The 26,709-nt window shown below is 40.5% G+C and overlaps 1 protein-coding gene across 2 annotated transcripts in view; it reads right to left on the bottom strand.

The window, feature by feature from the left end:
• TSPAN9 (tetraspanin 9) overlaps nucleotides 1-26,709 on the bottom strand; it is a 168,286-nt gene that overhangs the window by 138,183 nt on the left and 3,394 nt on the right. For both annotated transcript variants that reach the window (XM_084226681.1, XM_084226680.1), the window contains exon 2: nucleotides 20,177-20,220. The gene's annotated coding sequence lies outside the window, so the exon portion shown is untranslated. The remainder of the gene's footprint in view (nucleotides 1-20,176; nucleotides 20,221-26,709) is intronic.

Below are 26,709 nucleotides of genomic sequence, written 5' to 3'. Positions count from 1 at the left end.
GCCACACAGCAGAGAGGCTCAGAGAATCTATGATCTGCATGCAAAGACAGAAAAAAAAAAGTATGTACAGCTTTTGAGAGACTCTGTATAGATCTCAGCACAGTTTAGTTTCAATAGCTTCTATATGAACACTGTAGGGCGTTACTCCAATACTCCAATCTTTGGGGGGTCAGGTTTTTCAGGATTTTAGTAAAGCTTTGGATACTGTCCTTCACAGCATCCTCCTGGACAAGTTGTCCCAGCTGTGATCTGAGCAGGTTCAGACTCTGCTGGGTGAAGAACTGGCTGAAGGGCAGGGCTCCAAGGGGTGTAGTGAATCAGGGGGGCTACATGTGGCTGGTGAATGGCCACCAGTGGTGTTTTGCAGGGTTTGATTCTAGGGACAGTTCTGTGCAATGCGTTTCTCGGTGATCTGGATGCAGGAGCTGAATGCACCATCAGCAAGTTTGCTGCTGATGCTAAACCAGGAGGTGCTGTTGATTCTCTGGAGGGACAAGAGGCCTTGAAGAGGAATCTGCATAGAGCATTTGCAATCATCCCTGGTATGAAATTTAGCAAGTGCCAGCTCCTGCACCTGGGATGGAGCAACTGCAGGCAGCAGTACAAAGGGTGACAGCAGTGTTGCAGAGCGCCCTGCAGGGAGGCCCTGGGGTGCTGGGGGCAGCAGCAGCTCAGTGAGAGTCAGCAGGGCGTGCCCGGGCAGCCCAGAGGGCAGGAACCGTGTCCTGGGGGCATCACCCACAGGCACAGCCGGGCAGAGGGGGGATCACCCGCTGTGCTCAGCGCTGCACGGCCTCACCTGGAGTGCTGGGAGCAGCTCTGGGCACCACAATGTAAGTGGGATGGGAAGGAGGAAGAATGCACCCAAAGGAGGGCAACAAAAATGGGAATGGTTCAAAGCTGCACAAGTGAAGGCTCAGACTTGACAATGGGAAGAACATCTTTACTGAGAGGGTGGTCAGACACTGGAAAACCCAGACTTCCTGGGTAAGTGATTGATGCCCCATCCCTGTCTGTTTAAGAAGCATTTGGGAAATGCCCTTATTAACATGCTTTAACTTTTGGTCAGCCCTCAAGCTGTTAGACAGCTGGGCCAGGTCATAGTTTTAGGTCCCTTCCAACTGAAATACTCTATTCTATTCTGTTTCTTTTTTAATTTTGTCTTGTAAGTTTCTTCCAAGGCTCCTGAAATCCTACATCCCTGTCCAGTTATAATTAATACAGCATAAAGCTGTACTATCCCCATTTTAGATTCTTGCCACACCATTAGCTAGAACTCCTTATAAGCTGTTAGCTCCAGAGTAATTTTCAGATCAACCAGTTCTGTAAGAATGCTATTAGAACAATATATTAGGTACTTAAGCAAAACCAAAGTACAAATTTGTCAGGAACATGTGTCAACTAGAGGCTATAGCAAGCAAAACTATTTTTCATTTTCCTCTCATTGTACTGCACTGCCTGTCATTGCTGGCCCCAGTCACATCTTACCACAGTGACGCATGAACTTGTCACCTCAAAACTGGACTGCTGTGCCCTACATGGAGTGATGCTGCACAGGCCCTGCAGCTGGCACAGAACGCTGAGGCTCGTTTATGAGGAGACACAGAGCCACTTCAGCAGATTGGGCTCATGTTTCAATGGTCTGTTCTTGTAAATTTAAAAATTTAAGGTTCTGATTTTAATAATTACAGCCAAACTACACGAGAGAGAATTATCAAAGAAACTGAGCCCCGCTGACAACTGCTGCTGTAACAACTTGGCATTGGGGATAAACTAAACCACCAAAGAGGGGTGTCTCAAAGACAGGTTCTAGATTTGGTTTGTCCATGTCCATTGAGAGTCCAGCATCGTTCAAATTCATTTTGGCATGCTTTCTTATTCATCCCAACCTTTCCCGAACTCTAGCAAAAGGGAGGGTTGGAGATAAGGGGACTGACTTTTAAACAGTCCTTTTATCTGCATGTCATTTGCAGATAAAGAAACTATATCATAAAAGATGCTCTTGCAGCTTTCAGTAAACAAATTGCTGTTAATAACAAAATCAACCAAACAACCAAAAAAAAACCCCAAAAACCCAAAAAATAAAAAATGCCTATCAAGCAAAACTTTTAAAATAAATCCCTTTACTGTGCAGATATTCTGGACATCTCACTTTATCACTGAAGTAACTGAGAGCACAGGATTTCACTCAGTAGTTTCTCTCTGACAGCCATCATTTGTGGTTCCTTTTTCATGGAGATGTGCTTTGCAAAGTCTTGGCAATTTTGCCTTAATTACTTCCAGTTAAGAATGTTCAAATCCATTCTGAACCAATGCAGTCATGAGAAATTCACGAAATCACTAAAGGAATCATTAGGACATGAATCACAGACTGCCCATCCCTGTCACATATGTTTCTTAGTTTATATAGAAGAACACTGTGGCCTCTTTCAACACAAAATATAATTTACATATCCAAAAAACCCCAAAGAGGTGCCACTGCCAATCCTCTTCTTTTCCTCTAAAAACATGCAATTTATGTGTATTGCCAAAATGCAATAACCTGATAAATCTTAAAATGTTTCCATACTCACAGCTTCTAGTACCATCTTTTTAGGAACCACTGAAAACAACTTCCATTATTAAAAACACTGAATTAAAAACTATCCCAGATATTTCTTGAAGTTTAAGGTACCTCCTACAGAGTCAGAATTTAAGCAACTGAAAAACTACATTTCAAGCAGGTTTAGCTTCAAATAGAAGGAAGAAGCTATAGGATTACTTTAGGAACACAGCTGCATAGTGCAGATGTGCTGATCCACAGCACCCTATGTAACTGAGAGGCAGGTAATATCTGAGTGACTTAGATACCAGCATTCCTACTAAAGATTTCCCTTATGATTATGATGAGCTCATCTGTAAGAAGTTCATGAACTGTATGACTCATGTCAGAAATAAATCTTCTTGCAAACACATTCCTTCTCAGATTTTTTTTTGGTTGTTTTTATTTTACTACGGTTTACAATCACTGTTTATGACCCAGAATAAAAACTGCTATGACAGTACTGGCTGTGAGAAGTTGTAACTAATCACAAGTCAAAGCTGATCAAAAATAAAACACTTGTAGTTTTGCCTCATTCCTAAAGAATGACCTTACTGTGCAACAAATAAACTTTTTGTGCGCTGTTCCCTCTGCCCTGCAAAATCCTCTATAAAAATGAAACATAATATTATGCCACTTGGCAATGTATCAGGACTTATGGCCTATAAAGGGACAGCTAAAGGCCGTACCAGATGCTTCTTCATCAGCAAACTAAAGAGAAACTGGAGCAAGACAGAAGAGGCTTTGTTATTGCAAATGCTTCCATGTTTGTTCTCAGGAGCTCTCCGCCCTCGGGGAGGAAGAGACCATTACATTAGTGCCTCACAGACTTAACTAACTTACAGGGAGAATTTAAGCTATTTAGACCACCAGCCAAACTAATGCACTGATGCTGTTGCAGAGAGCAGTCTAATTAATTTCATACTGAAAGAAGCACAGGAAAATAAGCAGTATCTACTGGCTGCTGCAGCTCTTCCACTGGAAGAATATTCCTCAACTGATCTTTCAAAGGCAGTGGGATTATGCAGGAAAGTTCTTCTATTTTCCTCCTGTGACTTCCTCATACACAGCAACACCAAATTGCATAAAAGAGGAAAAATCACTTCACTGTCCTTATCCCACCCAAACAGATTGCAGTGGAGAACAAGAAGATAGCCAACATCTTCCCCACACTGCACAGAGAAGAGATTTGAGGGGGAAGAGAACAAGACTTATGTCCTACCACATGATTTTTTCATCACCTTGATTTGTTTTACTCTGTCTGCAGCAGGCTGATCAGCTCAGACAAGATCAAAATGAAAGCTGATGGTGCAGGAGAGGTTAATGGCAACCAATGGTAGCATAATTTTATGTCAAAAATATCAAAGCTTTCTATTTTTGTAAAAGGACTGTTTCCTTTAAATTCTCACACACTAGAGGAAGCTGTAATGGACTAGCAAAATCTAAACTTCTGTAAGAAATTTTCTCCTGAGAGCATAAAGTAACTGCTGCCAGGACATTGCATAACCAGGCATAAAATGAAGCAAGCTACTGAAAAAGGCTAGTCTTCCAATCACTCATATTTAAAATAGGAAAGCAGAAAGGGGAAAATACCAAAGCAAAGCTTAGTTATCTACTAGGACCTTTAAATATGAAACCTTAATATTAAAATATAGAGTGCCTACTACAAAGCAATTTCTTTTATGAGAGCCACATCCAAAGAAGGATGGCCTATTTAGCAGTCAAGCTCAAAGAGAATCTGCTCTCAAATGTCATCAGAAGAGCAGCATCTTTCCACCAGGTCTATTCCCTAACATGCAGCCACAGTTTCATCTATTAAATATAATGATAAAAATAGCCAATGAAGGTTTATTGGTCCTTTTTGCCCTGTGAAGGCAATGCAGTTCAGAGAGAGGGAGCAGACATTTACTCTTGATTGTAAATCATCAAAACAATTTACAGCCGGCTTAATTTCTCCACACCTCCAAACAATGAGATTGCACAGTGACAGACTGGGGCATAACCACACACAACGCCACAACTAAGCCTCACAGAGAGAAAATTTGGCCCTTAGTAACTTCCTTTCTGTTTTTTTAATAAGTTAAGCCTATTTATAATCTCTCAACTTGCAGGAGTGGCAGCTAGGGACAAAATAAAAATGCTACAGTTTGGCTCCTTCTTGTGATCCAGAACCAATAACATAAAGAAAAATGTTTTACTACTGCATTTGTTTTAATCCCTTCTACGGAAATACAGCTTTTTCTACAGCAGTTGTCTGACACTGTCCAAAAGCCAAGCAGCCCTGCACTTTGCAGAACTCTGTATGAAAAAACTAAGCAAGCATCAATCATTTTCAAAATCTGCCCTATCAGTCAGTACAGGCTGGTGAGAATGTTTGCCTTATGTCCAAACTTGCCAAAGAAGTGTCAGAGATAACAGATAAACTCTGCGACATAAGAAAGAAATCATGGCAGAAATGAAGCAAAGTCACAAAACCTGCAGCACTTTCAGGATACCACAACAAAAAGAGATAAAGCTGTTCTGTTCCCAGTTCAAGCCCTTTTCTCACCAAGCCTTGGAGAAGTGCAATCCATAGTTTAACACCAGAGTCAGCACCACAAGCCAAACCACACAGTCCAATGTCTGAAATCAATCCCTTTTTTTTTCTTCAAAATAATAAATTATACGTTTCTAAAAATGTTATTGCTTGAGCCTACTGCTTTAGTATTTTATATCTCCAACTCTGAAGCTAAAGAAAAACTTTTGACAAAAACAGACACGATTTCCTTGTAACTACACAGTTCCAGACGCTTAGCTTGGAAGAGAAAACACTGTGTCCTTAGAGTCACTGCAAAGTTGCAAAAGTGCAAAATTTCCTTAAGAGAGGCACAGGTTCATTTTCAGATCACGTCATCTGTAAATATGGAAAAAAATATCTGATCCCAAGTCAGAAAAGTCAGCTTTAATCTCTAACACTCTTAAGTGTAAGAGATTAAACTCTTAAGAGACAGAGTTCCTTTCTTAAAAGCTTAATGATACTATTTTATTACTGTTCCAGATACCATTCAAAGTTTTAGTGCAAAATAAACATTCGATTGCTCAGCTGCTCAAAAATGTTGTTCAACACTTGCAGTAAGCAGTAAGATTCAAAACAGGAAGAGAGGAAATTAAAACCAATAAGATACAAAAAACAATCAACCAAAAGACAGAATATATTCTTACTTTAGAGCAGGAACAGATTAATATCCGATCTCAGACAATACACCCTTAAAACAACTTACATGTTTCGCCATGTATTTCACCCTACTTTTTTAATAAAAATGTTTCCAATTTCAGGTTTAAGTCAAGAACTTCTTAGGCAATTTTCACATGAGCTGTGAAAATAGTAATTTTTAATTGGTTTGACCTTTCCTTTTTAAAGCCTTCATATTGAATTGTTTCCTGACTGCTGAGAGGATAGAACAACATCTGGAGGGACAGAAGTTGCCATTTTGAAGCTCTGCTACAAAAAAAAAGATGGCTTTAAAGCAAAGCAGAGAATAAGAAAAGATCAACTCAAGTATTTTGGAAACAAATTTAAAATTACATACCAACAAAAACAATGAAATAAATTGTAAGTGCTATAAGTCAAACTTCTACTTTCTTGAGAAAATTTGACAGAAGGTGTCTTTAACACTTTCCCATCTCTGGCATCTCTCTTTGATTCTGAAGCAAGGTGGTTCAAAATAGCCATCACACAGGAAACAAAAGCAGTATGTCTTCACAGCTACTAAAATTGAAACTATTCTCCCTGTTCAACTGCTGATCAATTTTAACTGCCTGATACAGCTACAGAGACACAAAGAAAGCTAGAAAGTTAAAACCTCGATTTTAAAGTTTAAAAAAATACCTGAAAGAATTAAATCAAATTCATTGCTACAATAAAGGTCATATAATAGGCATCTAACAAAACTCCTTCGGGTAAGGAAAAATGCAAGCTGTTCTCCTAAAGCTGGTTTTCTGAAACAACTGAAGTGTTTCAGCTGCCCTCTAGTGTTAAAATGAATGCACGGGTAAGTCAAGAGCGAGGATGAAAAGATGCTGAAGAAATTACTCACTATGGTTTATTTTTAACCACTCTGAAACTAAAAACTAAAAAGTAAATTTTAAAATACCACGGGGCCAATTTTTTCTTTAAATTAAGGTATTCAAACCTTTCCTGTAACATTCAATTCTGCCCCACAGCAACTAACTACATGAAATTATGGGAGATCTTTTACTCAGCTTCAGCCCTTTATTTCAGCCTAAGGAAAAGTTCTGCTTGATGTTAAAAAAACTAAATTATTAAAATTTTAAAAAAAGAAAAGAATCAATCATCTATTTTCATAATCCAAGTTGTAAGATAAGCAAATATTAAAATTAAAATAATACTAGGTTTTATAATTCACTCTACTTAAAACAAACTGTTTATATATAAGCATGGCTGAAAAATTCTCCTTTTCCTCCCCAGGCTCCACATATAAATTTCAACTTGAGTTTAATCAGCATGCAGAAAAAGGAAAGCTCAGAAGAAAACCTTCTCTGGAGGATTCTTTATCAGCAAATTCAATAAAATCTTGAGCACCAATGACAAAACAAAGTTCATATAACAAAAAGTTAAACTCCTAAAATTATAGGTACTGATAGAAGGAGAAATGTTCTAATAGATAAAGGAAGTTTTAAGTTGTGTGTACTGCAGGCTCATGGTCAGCTTGGCATCAACCAGACAAAGCTGTTTTTCAGAGGGTCAGCATGAACTGGAGTATGAACCAGGTATTCTTGGAACACATTCCTGTGCATAGGCACATGGTGTGGATGAATGGGACCAGTCAACACAGGTCAGCCAGTGACAAATACTGCCTGACCAACTGGATTTGTGGACAATGAATAGTGGATGTGATTTACCTCAGCAAGCCTTTTGACAGTCTGGATTGGTGGGCAACTAGAGAGGTAAAAAACTGCCTGGAAGGTTGGGCTGGAAGAACAGTGGTTGAAGTGTCATACTCTATGCTGGGGGCCAGCAATGAGGAGAGTATAGCATGGGTCTGTCTGGAGACTTGTCCTGTTTAACACCTTCATCAGTGACCTGGAGAAGGTGACACAGTCCACTCTCATCAGGCTTGCAGATGACAGCAATCTAGGGGATGCAGACAATAAGCTCCAGGGCAGAGCTACGATTTTTAAGGAACCCAGACAAGCCAGAGAAACAGGCTGCCAGGAAAGGACCTCTGCTGAAAAGAACTTGTGGGTACCAGTGGAGACGGGGCTAAACAGGACTCAGAATTGCAATGAAGGCTAAAAGCTTACCGCACTGTATCCACAAGACAATGCACAGTAGATAAAAAAAGTGATTGTTTTCCTTTACTCAACACTGTACTAAATCCAGTTCTGAGCCTCCAGTAAAAGAAAGTGTTGATCAAGGCAGAGGAACTGTTGGAGTGAGGCCAGAGGAGGCACATGAAGATGATCAGAAGGCTGAAGCACCTTGAGGAAGACATGCTGAAAGTCGGGGTTGTTCTGCTTGGAAAAGGCTCCAGGAGACCCTATAGCATATTCCAATACCTAAAGGGGGCCTGAAAGCTGGAGAGACACATTTTACAAGGGCATGCATGCATAGGATAAAGAGGGCATGTTTCAAAATGAAGGAGAACAAACTTAGATCAGATATAATAAGTTTTTTACAATGAAGGTGATACAACACTGGCACGGGTTGCCTAGAGAAGTGATAGATGCCCCATCCCTGGGAACATTCAAGCCATGTTGGTGGGGTTCTGAGGAATCTGGTCTGGTTGAAGATGTCCCTGCTCATTGCAGGGGGCTGGATTAAATAGCCTTTAAAAGGTCCCTTCCAACCCAAACTATTCCATGAGAAACCTGAGCAAGTCCTGCCAAAGATCACCAAGTTTCTCAGGGAATTAGAGCTCTGGGCCTGTGAGGAAAGGCTGATAAAAACAGGCTTGCTTCACTTATGAAGGCTTTGGAGGAACACAATAGCAGACTTTCAATTCCCCAAACAGGGTTACCAAGAACATGAGCCAGGCTTTTTATTAAAGTATGTGGTAGGAGAACAAGAGACAACTGAAGTTGCCACAGGACATTAAAAATTCACTGCTCTGAAGTATTGAAACAGGTATCTGAGAGACTGTGGAATCTATGTCCACGTAGATTTTCAAGAAATATCTGGACAACATCTGTGCAACCTAGTCTGAAGTCAGCATTGATCTTTCTTTGAGTAGGGGCTGGACTAGATGACCCCTGGAGGTCCCTTCCAACCTGAATGAGTCTGCAAGTAACATCACCTTATAAACCATATAAAATGGTTTTTGAAATGGCTTTAATATCTGACATATGCCTATCCCAAGGCTTCCTGCACCATACAATGCACAAGGAGTGCTGGCATATATTTGCAGCATGGAGGAATGTTTGAGCTGCTCCACCTACAGCTTATCTGCTTAGTTAGCAGCATTTGTTTCAAAAAAATTTAAAACAGTGTCCCCACTCCCTCCATATGCCTCCCTCAGTACAAACATACTGATATGGGTACCAAGATGCACAAGGTCTTATAGACACAGGCTTTTAATCAGGCTGGAAGCAAGCCCTTGGAAAATTTCTGTGACACAGATGCTGACCCCTGGCCTGCGTATCACATCTGTAGTGGCACTGTCCTTACCATGTCTGCTCCCTAAGAACCACCACTGGCAAGAAGGCAGCCAGTTGTAGAGTAGTGTCAAGTGTCTGATCATGATAGTCAGCGATGAGGCCTACACTTAATTCCATTAATTCATGCTAATCATGAGTAAACTTGCTGACACAAACTCTGAGAGCAGCAATAATCCAGCAGGGCCAAACCAAATCACTGCCTGGAATGCAGAGTCTGATGTAATACTTGGCTTCAAGTTGCTCCCATGACTCTCAGTTACACATACAGATACAGTCACCCACATTACACAGCTACTTTTGTTGAGCAGTTTTGTGAAATCTGTCAAAAAATTCAATGTTGTTCACACCAGTATCAGCAGAAGGCATTACATCACAGTAAGCACACTGGATCTCTTAAGCCCAGTGAGATCTTTAGGAAGACAAAGACAAATAGAGTTTTAAAACATAGGATGATATTTATAAATATTTGATAGGAATGTCAAGGTCTCTAAAGTTGACCAGAGCTCATCAAGGACAGAAGTGTCAAAATCACTTTGGTCAGCTACATACTTTTATGGCAGTGCTGCTGCTCTATGAACATTCTCAGCATGATAATAAAATTCTGCTGCCTGGGCATGCTCAGGTACCACAACTAGCACAGGGGCCATCCTTTGGGAATCTCTGAGTTAATACAGCATCTAGTCTGGCATCCATCCACTTTCACAAAACAACTCATCTAACCCAGTTTCCCATCATCTCTGTTAACTGTCCTACAGCTGTGGGCAGAAAAATTCCCCAGGGGCCTACAGCCTGTTTCCTTCCCCCCTCTCTCTTTCCTGACACTCACATAAAATACACTCTGGTTTCATGACAGAAGGCACTGAAACAGGAGGAAAATGCCCCCATTTTTGCTGACTAATAAGCATGCCTCTGATCAGATGTGACCACCTTCCCATGACATGGTGACGCAGCCATGAGCTGTGCTCCTGCAGTGCCACAAGTTCACCGGAGCCCACAAATTTCCTGTTCGTGGGCGCCGTGGTCAGATCAGAGCAGACACACCACGTCACAGAGTCTGAGGGTGCTGCACTGAAGAAAAGATTACATCATGTGCAGCCTTAAAACACCCAGTGCTGTCCTCAAACAGAACAGGAACCTCACAGCAGTCAGTAAAAAGAAAAATGGTTCATACTTGAAAATCCCTAATTGAACTTAATAGGTGGAAAATAGACTTAAGAGCAGAAATCAAGTTTTATTATCCCACGCCAGTTATGAATTCTTGTGTGCTATATTTTGTATTCACTACCTAACTATAACCTCAAACTGTTTTAAACTCACAGCCCCTCCATCAACCCTGATGACTTCCACAACCTATAATAAGGATATGATTATGAAAAGAACGACCCTATTTTCTTGCTTTACCATCTTTGCATTTCAGTGAACCTCCCCTTCTTTCTTTTAAGAATCCTGCGAGACTACTAAATTAAAAGATAGGATGGCATGAATAATAGTACCATATATTTTCAATTTTAACTACTTCATATATTTGTTTCAGTTAGGCATCCATGGAATTATGATGATGTAAATAGAAAAGCCTAAGGTGAATTAGCAGATGTTATTTTGAAACAAGGGTACACTAACAGATCTGCACTTTCATTTAATCTGAGTGCAGAGAACAAAAAGTGGACAAAGTCGCTGCATTATTTTAACCTATACGAATGCTGAAGATTAGTCTTTTTTCTCTCTCTTTACACTCCTTCCCTTAAAAGAGAAAATTTCCATGCCCAAACTACTTTATTTCTTTCCCCATTCTGCTACATATTCTCATTCATCAAAGGTTCATCAGCCTCATCTAATACATTTCAAGTTGGGTAGCTCAGGATGCTTTAACAAACAGGAATTTGTCTGAGCTTGGCTGGATTCCCTCAACTGCACCCTCATCCACCAGTTGTGGATGACTGGTACTAGCCAACTGTAAAGCACTGTTCCTGAACAAGTAACAATTGTTAAAATAAAAAAATTAGAGTTTAGGCTATGTATTGTTCTGGGCTACTATCAAAGGAAGCACTCGCATGAAAATACAAAAGCAGGAAACAGTAAAAAAGTACATTCCATGGCACCAGCTCTTTGCCAGCTTCAGTCTTCACTGTGTACTGTATCACACCAATATACAAAAGGTGCACTGTGAGCAGCTTTAAAGCAAAAACAAATTACAAGAAACCAAAACAAAACCCAAACCAAACAAACAGCCACCTCACTACTCCAGAAAAAAAAATAAATAAAAACACTCAAGTAGACTGAAGACCAAAGCACTAAACAATTGTGACAAGAAAAAACCTTAACAAAGGTCAATGCTGTCCCCGAGACAACATTTTTATTACAGCTGTCAGCTTTGAAAGCCAGATACATACAAATGTCAGTAAATGCAAAAAGTAAAAATTAGTACTGTTATACAAACATCCTCACTGGCTTTCCAGAGATTCTCTCTTCTTTTTTTTTTTGTTTAATTATGTACCAAGGTAATAATAATAAATCACAAGGAAGAATACCAGTTTTAATAGCATGCTGATTTACTTATAGAAAACTGCAAATTATTCATTTTCAACTCCAGTTCAGTCCTGGAGTCCTCCTCCCATCTTGCATACCTCTGGAATGACCCAAACACGAAGGTATTGCTGGACAAAGAGCACAGTTGACACTTCTGTGTGAGGCTCCCAGACAAAAACCAGCTCTTGGCAAATCCCTACTTTCCAGTAGGTGAACAAAACTTAAAATCACAAGGCACAAGAGAAAAACAAACAGGCTTAAAGATGCGTATTTCAAGTAACACTGTTCCCAAGGCCTTAAGCTGAAATTGCATAGCAACCATTAAAAAGTTTAACACCAAAGCAGTCAAGAAGAAAAGAATGTCTTTACACACAGTTGGATGGGTGAAGGTATGGGTGTTCACGTCTTTGAAATGGGTCTTCATGTCTCTACTGACTTGGGGCAGCAGGTTTGCTGCAGAGCCCTGACACCTTGGCTCCTGAAACAGACAAGGGGCTGCACAAGCCTGAACCTCGGAGCTTTGGGGTAAAACAGCAGGTTCAAGGGGGCAATACGTGGTGGGGGTTCGGCAAGGCTGTACCTTCCTAATGCCTCAGCAATGGGGAAAGGAAGAGGGCAACATGTGCCCGGGAGTTTGGGAACAAAGGAGGCTGAACCCTCTGAAACCTCGAGAGGGAAAACCCTGAGGGTGTGTGCCCCAGTGGACTCTTCCCCTTAATTCAAACAAAGCTGACGGACTCTCCTGCCTCCTTTTTGGACAGAGACCTCTGGCGTTTGTGGATTATCCTGACATTGTGAACAAAACATACACATCACAACACACAGCCTTCCTAAGTTCTTCCTTACTGTTCCTGTGTTCTTTTTGATAGGCACAAAGCATGTAAGAAACAAGCAGGCAATGCTGTCAAAGAAGCATAAAACACTTAAACATAAATTAGATACATAAATTCTATTTAGGCTGAAAATAAATCCCTAAAGACAAGATAAACTAACTGTAGTCATTACATATTTTAAAATATCCTTTTAAAAAGAAAACACATCTTAAAATCAAACCATGACATCTAAAACTATCTAGTTGTTTGTTTTCACCTTAAATTGCATCAACGTTTTCAAAATATCACCAAAATTATTTTTATTAAAATATACTCATCATGATACAAGTTCTGCTGAATAATTCGTATTAACATAGCTATTTTCAGCAGTTCCATGTGACAAATCCATCACGTTTCAGCTGAGAACAATCCAAAAAAACTACAGTATCAACACTCTGTGTGTGGACATTCATTTCAGAGACAGAGCCCTGTGCAAAGCCTAACTGTGCTTTAAGCTTACCTTCTTCCCAAATTCGACCTAATTCTTTTCTAATAATTTTCTGTAAGGAAGAGTCTGTGCTTTTGCAACTGCTCCACACAAATCTGTGTTATCTGTCCTGCTCAGAGTCACAGGCACTGAATTCCATTTCTGCTCTTAGTCATGCATGGCTCACTCTCCATGCCCACAGCATCTCCCGTCACACTCAGCACTGCTAGCAATGTACAGTCAAGCCTGACCTAACGTGCTCCCCTGGAACAGAAGGCAAAAATAAACACACAAAGATGGGCCAAATGCTAGCAAGCCTGAGTTGAAATTTTACCCATCTTGCATAGCATCAAATAGGCTGCTTCAAAATGTTTGCAGCTTCACCTCCTCCCGGTCCATGTGACAGGCTCTTGTTGGTTGGCGTGTCTTTCAATTTCCATCTGACTTTGTTGTCTGGCTTTGTTACTGAATACTTTATCAAGCCCCAAATAGGCTTTATCCACTCTCAATTCAATCAAATAATTGAATCAGGTAAGGTTCTGCAATTTGCTTGCTGCAGAACATTTAGAAGAAGTTTCCTAATGAGTTATTTCAGGATGTGAAAAAGGAGGTTCACTCTCCTGGTAAAATTTGAAGTTTAAAAAAGGGCAATAGGATACAAAAATAAAGCAAAGTTAACAGCAGGGTGCTTGGCATTCAGCCAGGAGCACACCTGCTATTTCAGAGACACCCTTTACACACCTTTTCTATTGCATCAGCCTATTGCATATTCATAAACAATTATGCATATTTAAACTTTTCCCCAAACTAGTTTACATGTTCCAAGAACCGTTTAGCACGGCTTCTCCTCGGCTCTGCCTTTTTAGAGCATACAAATTTTTTGGCTGTGGTTTTATTCCGTTTTGTTATCACCTCCAGCTTGGGCTTTGGTCCATACTTTCTACAGAGGGTAGGCACTGATAGCTGGCATATCAGTAGCAGCGGTTTTCATCATATGTTCATTGGGTATCGTGCAAGCAAGCAGGCAGCTCCACTACCACAAGTGAAACTGTATCAGCTATTTCACCACTATGTCTAAGTTTAGTTAATAGCAGAAATAAAAACTATATCTTTATAGCAAAATTACCTTAACATTATACATATAGCATCCATTTTCATATTTGCAAAAAGCCAATATTATAATATGCATTTATAACAATGAGATCTGTGCATGAGCCTCTGAAACCCACTACTGAGGGCAAACTGAGGAAATACAATAGGCTTTCCATCTCTCACATCTTGTGCTCTGTATAGCAATAGTGCGTTTATGCCATAGTTTTCCCATTAATAATGCTGCTTTGTGTTAGCTGTGCTCAGATGTTGCACACCAAATCCTAGCTAGCCGACTAGTTGTTTTCAAACTCTCCCTTTTTCCTTCTTAAACATTGCTGGAGAAGAGGACTTCAAAAGAGGAAACATCCTATGATACTAGGTCAATTAATCTCCATGTCAGCCTGAGGGCAATACAGAGGCAGGCAGGGAAGGAACTGGCAGGATGGCAAAGATAAAGCAGCTGAGTAGCACAGTTCGGTCAGGAACAGCACAGGGCTGAGCACGAGCTGACAGCCCCCCAGTACTGCCATGGCAGGAACACAAAGCAGGAACACAAAGCAGGAGAGTGATTAATTAGCTTGACAAAAGGGAATAAAAACAGGATTAACCGCTATTGTTGACACCTACATGGATCCCCAACTTTTTTTTCAAAAACACTGAACTTGGCTTGGAAAATGGGCTTAGAAAAAACTTGGGCAGTGACTTCTGCAATCGATAATGATACACTGCAAAAAAAGTATCAAGTGAATTAGGAATACACTTCTGTGCCTCTGCTGGGGGAAACCTAGCTGCCTAAGGGGCACTCAGCTGCTGGAAAACCCGCAGCAACTGAACCAAAGTGCCAAGAAACACATTAGTAGGGAGAAATTTGATACTGGCTCTGCAGAGGGCTGGCTGAAAAGTGCAGTGTTTTTTCCTCACCGGCATCTCTAAACCTCTGTGATACTACAAATGCTTCTGCTGAGTGACAGCAGTATCCCTTTGTAAATGATGGGGAGGATTCCAGGGCTACTAGCAAGGAAAGTAATGCAGCTCCTGAAATTCCCACCTGTGCCCAGACACAGATTTCTCTCCTACACTGAAAGAAACTGTTCAGGGATTACAAGAGCAATAATTTTTTGCAAGAGAAGAAAAAGCAAGAAAGAATCCACTGACAATCAAAGCTTTGGTACTCCGGTAAGATCAGTTCCTTGAGTTTCCTTAAGACAAAAAAACGTAACCATTCACAGCCTCTCTGAAGCTCAGCTGCATGAGTGTGATATACACCAAGAGAAATTAATAGTTGGGTCAACAATTTAAATACAGCAGACAATAAATCAGAAATCAAAGTGGATTAGAATTGAGTATACAGAGACTCTCCAGAAAATGCTTAAGGTCTGATAATAGTAAAAATGAAAACTACTGCTTTAAGAAATTTAGTTAAGTTCACAGCTGTCTAGTAGGCTACCATAGGAACATGTACATAGCACTATTTAAAATGAGGCTTTATTCCATCACAGAGAAGCAGACAATACACTGCATGCAACAAAACAGGTACCACAAACCAGCTCAGCCCAGAGAGATGGACCCTGCAGTTTCTTTCGGGGACTGCCATGCCCAAGAACTGCTCTGTGGGAGCCTGGCAACAGGCAAGAAGGACAACAAGCTAAGTAAGAGCAGAAAATTGTGCTCCAGCACATTCCTCCATGCCTTCTCTCATATGACAAAAAAGTAAGAGACAGCCTCACCTCATCATTCAGAGGGAGATTTGGTTATATGTGTGACTAAATACTCAAGTGAAAATCTTTCTCCATATTAAAAACCTTAAATAAAAATCCACCCATGGGAAAGTGTCACAAATTGGATATTCCAAGGGAGCAGGAGTAATAATAAAACATGTTAATTAATGATGGGGACTAATATTCCAGGTTCAAGCAACCTGAGAAGAACCAACAATTAACTAACAGTATCGCTGGGACAAATAATTTTCCTTTCCCCAGAACTAATTTATCTTTTGCCAGTGGGGCGCTCCATACATGGAGATTTAACTTTATGGCACATTAAAGTTTAGCTGTATCATATTACTTAGTAACTTACAGGACAGGATCATTTACAATTTTGCCTCAAGGCCTCAGAATCCAGCTTAAAACTGAGACTCTGAAAATTAAAATACCCTGACCTGGCCTAATGCCAATCCCAAGGCCACTGCCCACAGCAACTTTCTTTTCCTCAGGCTACCTTAGCAGAACTTCTAATAATGTTCCTGAAGATGTGGTCTAACATTACCCATTTAATTAGACAAGCTCTTCTTGTGAACAGAGACTGATGCCAAGTACTCATTCAAATCAGACATGAACAACGTGTTAGCCCAACTCTGGAACATCTGAGCACGTTTCACGCATTTTACAAATATGTGCCTTTGGCACAACAGGGTCATCAAGTTATTTCTATGACTGTAAGACAGCCAATATAAGTTAACAAAACCTCTTCTCATACTTCTCTTTCTCACCTTGCTTGCTTGATCTCATTTTGGATTAAATTTTACAACCTGTATTTGTTCAGTAGATCCCAGGTCCTCCCCTCTGTGCCTCACTCTGCTGGGCACAGTACGAAGACCTTGAGAGCAATGACCCTGCTCACAGTCCAAAACAAACCACACAAATGAAGAACAGCCCTGCCCCAATGAGGTACCCAGGATCACCCTAGAAGGCCTCACAGTCCAGCACATAGGTAAGGCACAGTGACAACTTGTTCCCATATAATAGCACCTTAAACACTTAAAACCCATTATTCAATACATCCTGTATGTTAAAATGTCCATCTCACCTAGAATGGCTGCCTGCCAAAAGCAAGCCATAACAAAGCATCTCACTCACCATTTTGATTTCATTACACAACAGTGTTTTCCAGACATTTAAAAATCCCCACACTATGTGCTGGTTTTAAGATACAGCTGAAGATTGTCTTCACTATTCAGTCTGTGTCTGAGTTCTCTACTGAGCCCTTTCCTATAATAGCTTTTGTAATACACTCAATATAATTTTGAGTGATGAGTAGCAGCATTTCACTCAACTTCAATACCACACATCAGCAAGGCATTCAATCACTTTATTTTAACAACAATTTGTTGTTCATTCCAGAAATTCAGGTCTGGCAAGCTTTTTAATATGCATGAATACATTTCATAGAAAGCAGCATGTTTCCCATTCTGCTCAGCATGTTCAAGTCCTACCTTTTTCACAGAAACAGACCACTTTGAAAGGAAAATCCTTGAATTAATACAATAGGGTATCTGAAATTCAGTAGCTAACACTGATAAGCAAGGTAAAGGAAGTAGGGAAATTTCTAAACCTCCATTAGAGATGGGATAATAATTTTTCAATTTGCTATGAAACAGATTTCAGAAACATAATGGAAAGGGGGAAAATTGCATATTACCAGCATGCAAGAAAAATGTTTGAAATATCCTATTTATCTTCCCTCTCTAAGGGATGTGGATTCTTTTGTACTCCTTGATGATGTGAATCACAGATCAGCATTCTGGGAATCAATCCTATTCCCATTTACCAGTGTAATATGATCATTTAGCATAATTAACACATGATATTTCATTACTGCCATGGACTTGGACCAGATCTGAAATGTAAATATTTGCCAAAATGTACATCCTAGTGCCCAGTGCTACACAATGGTGTAACTGAAGACACTAACTTGATTTGCTTTCTCTTCTGGGGGCAGAGTTAAGGCTGCTGTGGGAATTCTCACTTTCATAACATGAGGCAGCTTTAACATTATAGATGATGTTACATTAATTTCTGCAGTATCAAATTTTAAAGGTGTGGAAACAAGATGAAAGAGCTCACAATACAGCCATCATTTCAAGTGGCACTAGAATGAACAGAAAGAAAATTCCTGGAACAAATAACAACCATTTCAATCTTCCTCAACTATCTTTTCCCCAGTGCACTCAATCACCCAGCTCTCCTAGGACACAGTAATCAACAAACCACTATTCTGTGTGATTCAGAGCATGGCATACATGCAAAAGGTAATCAGAAAAATCATTGCAAGATGGAAACGCACAGCAGCCCTATGGAGAGACATTTTATGACCAAGCCAAGACTCTTTATAACAATCTTAAATTCTACACCATGAAATTTCATAGGTTCTTTATCTTACATTCTGTAACATTTTGTCTCATCTACTACAAATACAGATGTTACCTGTGTTGATGCCTAACATCCCTCATCTATCTTTTCATCCTCTGTCTTGCAACAGAAATATCAGGAAGCTATTCACATCTGTGCTGGTTTTGGGATTAGTTTTCTTCAGAGTGGCTGGTATGGGGCTGTGGTTTAGATTTGTGCTGAACAGAGGGTTGATAATATAGAGATGGTTTTTGGTGGTGGTGAGCAGGGCTTACACAGAGCCAAAAGCCTTTTCTGCCTCTTGTATTGCCACAGCGAAGAAATTGGAATATTTGGGAAATTGGGAAGAGACACAGCTGGGACAGCTGACCCCAACTGACCAAAGGGATATTTTCTACCATATAACATCATGCTCAGCATATCAAGTGAAGGAAGAAGGAGAAAGGGAGGAAGACTGGAGAGATGGCTTCTGTTTTCCCAAGTCACCATTACGTGTGACGGGCCCTGCTCTCTTGGAGATGGCTGAACACCTGCCTGGCCATGGGAAGCAGTGATCTAATTCCTTGCTTTGCTTGTGCTTGTGGCTTAACCCATGAGTTTTCCAGCTTTTACCCTTCCAGTTCTCTCCCCAATCCCACTGGTGGGGGAGTAAGCAAGCAGCTGTGTGGGGCTTGGCTGTTGGCTGGGGTTAAACCACAGCCATGTCCAATGTCAAATGGACAGATTTTAAGCTAGTTGTATACATCCTATTACTGATTTTTCTCTTGGAAACACACAAGTCTTACAAGTGAAATCTTCCAAAGCAGTTGACAACAGAACTATTGCCTTGACATTGAAAACCCTCTCAGGATATTTCCCAGTTCTCTCTTAAATAAACAGTATCCCTAAGTCAATGCATCTCTGCAGTATCCCCAAGACTGAGCCATTGAGCAGCATCACCTCTACTGATGATTTACACAAGAGTAAAGGAAAGCTCCAGCATTCCTTTTTCATAGCCTCACCTAACACGTTCTTAGCTTTTCCCAGTTGCAAGGGGATTCTTCACAGACCATAATCTCTCATCACTCATCCCAAAATGTACAACAGTAGATGTTCTTTGCCTGCAGCTGTCATGACAAGTTTTACACAGCAGCACAGAAGTATGAAACAGTTCTTGGCAAGCCAAGTACAAGAGTGGACTATTAGCTCTCTGTTGCTCTCGCTGCTTGGATTTATCAAACTGCACTCCTTGCAGCCTTTGGCAGAACACATGGCATTCCGCAGAAAGGTGGATCACCTTGCTTTCCCTAAAGGTGCAGAAGTTGTTTCTTCTACTGTGTCAGACGCTTAATGAAAGGTAAGCAGTGCCACATCTGCCACTCGCTCCTAGCCAAGGCTAAATCCCTTGAGAACACAGGGAATGTAAAAATACAAAGCAGTGGGCCTGCAGCTGTAGTAAGACACCTAACCCCAGGGTAGCCCTGGGTTCCTCCAAAATGAGTCTGTTTTTCTAAGCCTGTTTATAGAACTACCCTTGCACAAAAGGATACAACTTATGTGGACTAACAAAAGTGGTCTCAGTAGGAGCCTTGTTTCATTCTTCTCTGCTTCCTTTCTCTACAAATGTCACAGGTAAGAAAACAGAGAAAGAGGAATCTTTGCATATAATGAAGAGGATTATTGTCCTTCTCTATTACATTTCCTTCAGTACTTTTGGCAGCACTTGGAGATGATCCCAACAACAACCATGTTACTCTGGACTCTCTCAGCATTTGTGGCAAGAAAATAACAGATTACAAAAAGGTTTTGTAAGGGCTCAGTGTTGGACCAACTCATTTTCCCTTAATGTCAATGTGAGGAATATTAATGATAAAGCTTAATGACTCCAACAATCCTTCACTGAGATTTTACTTACTGAGGTAACTGGATGCCCACCAAGGAAACAGTCACAGACCAAACCTGGAAAGAAGAAGAAGAAGAAAATGAATTTATTTGTCTTTTGGACCCACTTCCCACCACAAACATAATTAGCTTAGGAGGACAGAAAGGAGAAATTCAGGGAGATTTAAAAAAACAAACAGGAAAAGGTATATCAAATTCCACCTGCTCCTGAACAAAAGGAATAAGTCTTAACACTGGTCTCCAGGGCATAATATACTGATTTGATCCATACTCAAGTTTAAATAATGGCAACAGGCAAAATATTAAAATAAACTGAAGGGAAAACAAAGATCATGGGGAAAAGCAAAAACTGTGTGTCTATTAAATCAGAAATAGTAGTAAAAACAACCAGTGCTTCTAGCCCTTGGCATTTAGGTCCCCCATTATCACCATGACTCCTGATGACCTGCTTACAGCAGCCAAACTAGAAATTAAGCAAGACCCTTCATGATAAACTTTCCTCTAGTAGCCTTGCTTTCTGACAGATGTCACCTTTGCTTCTAGTACAATATAGAGTCCTTTGCTTCTAGGACAACTGCTGAAGTCAAAACCACACAAAACCACACTACAGAAAACACCTCACTGTATCCAATTCATACTGGAGCTTTCAAGCCTGTAGCAGCACCACCCTAGTGTTAGAAGGGTGCTACAGTTAGCAAAGTGAGACTAGGATTTCCTTCAACCTCATGGAGGAAAGATGTGGAACAGTACCATCTCCACTGTTTAAAAGCCAGTCAATATTATTGCAGCTGCAAACAAAAAAAAAAAAAAATTACAGACTAAGTATTTTTTTAAAATTGTGATTATTCACCAAACTTGGTTAATGGAAATGTTTCCATCATTTCATTGTTGTTGATTTCTAAAATAATGTTTTATCTTTGCTTTCTTCACTGTATCAAGTAAGACAATGAAACACTGCTATCGATTTCACAGTCTGTTTACTGACGTGTTTCAGCACATGGACACTTCAAGAGCTCACACACATCACTTCTATACATCTTCCTTAAAGTGGACTAAATACTATGTGAACTCATCACCGATGTCATGCTCCATGGCAGCACTTGCAGGCATCCACCCAACCTAACCAGCTCCACAGTGACACAGGTGACAACAATTTCAGCCACTAAAGTACCCGTACTGAAGTCAAGAGTAGCTAAGCAATAACTAATATATAATAAAATAAATAATATTTTTTTTAAAACCAAGAATTAAATTAGCCAAGATTCCCACAGTTCCATTGTGTAGATGTGGGCTAGTTATCAAACTGCTGTCACACACAATATGCTGTCAGCTACACTGACAGATGAACTTTCTTTACCACTGACATAAACCAGTTATGAATACAGCACAATCTGTAGCACAGGCAGAAATGGTCTGAGAGGAGCCCTTCAAGTCATGTAAAACCTGTAAAACAGGTAAGTCCTAGCCATACCAGAGGTACACTGACTGGCTTGACAAAAGCATGCTCTACACAGTAAAATTAAAAAAGGAAAATGAAATGCCTGCAAGAAAACTGTTAAAGAGGTCTTGTTGTTGGCAGAGGTAAACATTAACAAAAAACTCAAAGAAACAAGACTCATGTGACAGACCAGAACTGGTGAGATGAAAACTCATGGGCAGATGCAACCAAAGAGCTCAGTTCATAGCCCCAAAGATTCACTACGTGGCTTGGGTAGGTACAAGATTGTTGCAAAAACTATGATGCAAGGAACAGCCACTCTGCAAGTCCTTCAAAAACTCAAATCTTTCACTATGTTTTCTACAAGAGTAGGGAACTGTACTGAGCAGCCAGACAACCTGTTCAATCCACATTCACAGCAGAAGAAAGTAAGGAGACAAGTCTGCCTTCCAAAGCAGAAGTCCTATAACTTCTGAGGCCTAACAAAACCTAGAAGAAAATGCTGATCTTTTCTCTTCTAAAAAGCTCAGTGACTGGTAGGCACTTATCTCCTAGTAGCCTTTAGGTACATCACCACACCTTGTCCTCTAAACTAAAGCATTCTTGTCTTCCAGTTCCTCAAACCATGGCCCAGGGGCAAGCAAAGTCTGTTTGCTTTTGTAAATAGGTGCTTTGGACCAATGTCATCACCACAGGTAAGTACCTACTTTGGTTGTCCTTGACAGTTTTGAGCTTGCCATGGAGATATTTTGTATGTGAAGTATGAGATGAGTGCATTTTAGTAATAAAATTAAAATTTACAGTTCTAACCACTTAGAGATCTTTGAAACAGAAACTGGGCTGTCCAGTGATACAAGCAGAAACAGTCTGGTAGTGATCTTCTAATAAAGACTTAAGAAGAACAGGAAGCAATGAACATCCTTTCTCAGTATCTCTTTAAAGTACAGGGGGGGGGGGATGACTTAGCACCTTCAAAACAAACAAGGTCTTAAGAAAATTTTGATAAATTACTTTCAAATTTTAAAAAGAGAGGAACTAAATAGTACTTGCTAAAGCAGGAAGAAAGATGGAGATTCCTAAATGAAGCAATGTTTCTCCTTAAAGAGCTCTTTAAAATTCAGTTCAGAAAAAAACAGCAACATAACCAATTGATTTGGATCAGCTTTGTTTCCTTTGTGTGGTTTAATGTAGAAACAGCGAGGAAGAAATAGACTAAAGATAGCAAAACTGTTCTGTTCTTACCACAGGATGAACTTCCGCAGCTCTTCAAAGAGGAACTGATGGAGAACAAGAAGGAAGAACTGAAGATAGAGACTAAATAGCTGTGAAAACCAAACTATGATGAAAAACAAGCAGGATTTTTTGTTTTTATAAAATAAAGCAAGATGCAATAGAGATTGTTTGAGTGTCCCTGGAGAGTAGGCAGCTGAAGATGAAATTTTCAGGGCAAACTGACTGCTTTAAGAAAGATGTCTTCAGAAAATATTTTAAGAAAAACAGAATGAAAATGAGAGTTTCTTGTATAAGTCTTGAGAGGTACTTTGTGGTGACCATTCACCAGAAAAATGGTGCATCACCATGGAACTTGGAAAACTGAAAACTATCCAGATGAATTTGGAGTGGTGTGGGAACTTAAGACTGTTCTCATTTCCTCCTCCGAGTCCTCCCTAGAAAATCCATTTTCTACTTCATGGTCCTTTTTACTTTGCCTTCTATATAACTAGACTAGAGCACACATCCTGTTCTCCTGTTCTCAATGAAGTCTCTTCCTCTACAGATAGTCAAATCGCTCTACGGATCACTAGTCCCAGCAATTACTTTTACCACAGCCTTCATATCCTAATCTCTGACCACATTCACCTGAAATACCATCCCTAGTCTTCCCACATGAAACAGCAGCAGTTTCAGTGTGTGGGATTTAGCTGATCTTCCATCCTGAGTAAGTGTGAGGGGAATATATGGGCAACTTTCCCAGAGTTGCAGTTCTTCCCCCTTGCTCTTCATCTTTGATGGCACCCAATAGCTCAGTATTACGTGTCTGTGCTATTTATGTCCTCCCTAGAGATGACTCTACTGCTGTCTACAGTGTCCCAGGTTCTATGAATGTAAAGTCTTGCCAGTCCTCCTGCTTTCTCCACTGCTGGGAAACAGATCAGCAAGAGCTTTTCTAACACTCAGAGCCACTGTTACTTGGCAAAATTTGGAGAGACAGCACAGCAGCACTGGAGAGATTCAAAAGCTCTGATGTATGAAAGCAAATCACTTAATTTATACTTGGAAGGTTTCCTCTACAGGCTTTTAGGCCAGCCATTTAGATTTTTATTTTACAAGGAGACATGCTCCCATCTGCATGTTAGTACAGGTCTCTTCTACTGCCAGAACCATTATCCCATTCCCCTAATGGTATTTTGTCCACATGTATATAAACACATATAAACAATACTGTGCAGACTGTCCTCCAGTGGAAACAATGTACTAGACATTCTCAGAACATTGCTTTCAATCCTTCACAACTTCAGCTGCACTTTCTTCAAACTAAGTCAGGTAACAACCTTCATTCACATATGGTTACAGTCTTTAAATAAAAGCTGGATGAATGAAAATGAAAATGCTGATTTTGGGATATGTATATATTTACAAAATCAAGGAACTGTTTAAAACAAAGCTGGATGAACATCCTGGCAGAACCACCTTACACTGTATGCAGAGTTGTAGGTAAAAAACACCAGTAGAGAAACAGAAAATAAAGTAAGCTTTTGAAAGCATTCTTGAATTATTTAACCTTTAGAAATGTGCAAATGAAAACAGAAAGTCTCCTTGCCTGTGCTCAACATGAGTTTCGAGTACAGCTGCAATCACCATAAATGTGATTGTCAGCATACTGCCATAAGGCACTTGAGGAGACAGCACTGACTACCCAATTGCGCAAGGGAAGTCACTTGGGTTCTTCCCACCAGCGACCTAAACCCAGGATTCCTCCAACTTCAAGCTTTGCCTCCCTCAATCTTTCAGGTCAAATGAATTTAAGTAAGAGTGAAATTAAAGAACCAAATACAGGAGAGTTGACAGAGCCCTGTGCTCTCTAAGATTTGTATTGATCCCTGTTCCCTAGAACAGTCTCAAAATTTTGAGCTAAGTCTCCTTCAAACCTGCTGACAGGGTGTGACATTTCAGCTCTCTGTTCAGCGTACCACCTCATCCTTCCTTTCCAGCCCTTCCTCCCAGGGGAGGGCTGCAGACTTCCTCTCCCTTAGCCTAGTGCCTCCTCAAGGCTCCTGCCTTCCCACCCAGTCCCCCCTGAGCTCCTTCTCCAGTCCAGCCCTGCCTCCTGCCCAGACACACCACACATGGATAATGCAGCTCCTGGATCCTGTGCCAGTATGAGGTTGATACATTCCATCACACCCGCACTGTGAGCTTACACAGACCAATCCAAGCACTTGTGAATCAGTGAGGACAACCCAGGACGAAGGCAGTTCTGCTTGAGCAATATCAGAATAGAAACTAAAGCCCAGTTTACACAGTTCAGCTGATTCTAGAGACATACAGTGACTCAGCCCCAAAAATATCATCAGCATTGTACTAGTTAATGCAGCTTGTTTCCCCTTTTGCACTTGTAACAGGGATCATGGAAATAAACACCCATCTACTAGTCACTTCCACCTTCAGAAATACCAGGAATTAGACCAGCATGACAACATTTGCATTAGAAAGGAGAACTCTTACAGCAAAAGGGAAAAGTGCTTTCAAAAAAACTTTAGTAAATTTTCCTGTTATACCTTTTGGAACAAAGATTAATGAAACTTCAAGTCTTTTAAATGTATGTTACTACTTCATGGTTATCATAATATTACAACATCATATTCACATCACCGTAAAGAAACGCTGAGCTTAATTAATACCTTTGTCCACTTAAAGGCTTATTGGAGCATATGTTTATGATTTAATCTGCCCCATCTCCCTGGAGCTATCCCTACAAAATGTCTGTCTGTTTTATACTCTTGATTTAAAAGCTTTTCAACAACATATTTTTTTCACCCCTCCTCAACAGGCAGTCTAACAGACTAATACATCCCACTGGCATCAAAACATAGCTCATTACTTACTCAGGATCCCACATTTCCTATCTGTTCTTTCTTCCATGTGAAGCACAGTCCAATGCCTCCTTTCTTACTGGGCTTGCAGACAGTGACACCTTGCAGCAGCTGGGATTTGCCCAAGGATCATGCCTCATTCTACAAACTCAAGCCTCAAGGTTTATTTTTTGACAGCAGTAAATGCAAGTGTTTGGAATACCGTCAGAAAACAAACAGAGGGAAAGGTGAGGTAGGGTTTAAAAGACATTAAGCAACAGTGCTGTCCAGCTGTAATAACACTTAACTCACAGAGACATCACCTTCCCAGAAACACCTGTGCAAGCAGGATGAGGAAAGCATCCAGCATCTTTCATTGGAGAACAGAGTCGAGCCTCGTGACAAACACACCACAGAAAACATGTCACTGAACCACATAAAGTAACCCATAGGAAAGATTTGATGGGTTTTTCCCCAGGAAACACAGCACTGACATTCAGCAATGCATGTTTCATTGAGGGAGGCTACAAGAAGAGGCAGAAGCTGCCTCTGGAGCTTTAGGAGATCAGGAGAGATGAAGAGGAAGGGCACCTGTGGTCCAATAAAGTATCTTGTTAACAGCTGAGTAAAATATACAAAAGTTTTTATCTTCCCAACAAGTACTTCTCAAAATCAAATTCCAACATGCATTGCACTGAGCAAAGAGATGGCACTTCCTGAGCACATGCCCACTTCTCCACAACTCCACTGCCATGTAGAGAGGAAAAGACAAATATCTGTTTCTGATCCACTCAGATTCTCTGGGTATTGCTAAGTTGGCCTCGCCAGGACTGACTCAATCCTAAGGTCTGTTAACAACCACAGCACAAATGGGGAAATGATCTGCTGCTCCTGGCATGTTTATTCTATTTTCTAGAGAGTCAAAGAAGACAGCCCTCAGATAAGAGCTATTCCCTGGTCCTACACTGTCTTTCCCCAAGCTCAGCACCATGCATTATTGTCATCACACTTCCTATATGAAATTTGAAAGAACAC

Source organism: Fringilla coelebs, assembly GCF_963513975.1.
Source record: "Fringilla coelebs genome assembly, chromosome: 2".
Lineage (NCBI taxonomy): Eukaryota > Metazoa > Chordata > Aves > Passeriformes > Fringillidae > Fringilla > Fringilla coelebs.
This window is presented reverse-complemented; position numbering and strand designations above follow the sequence as displayed.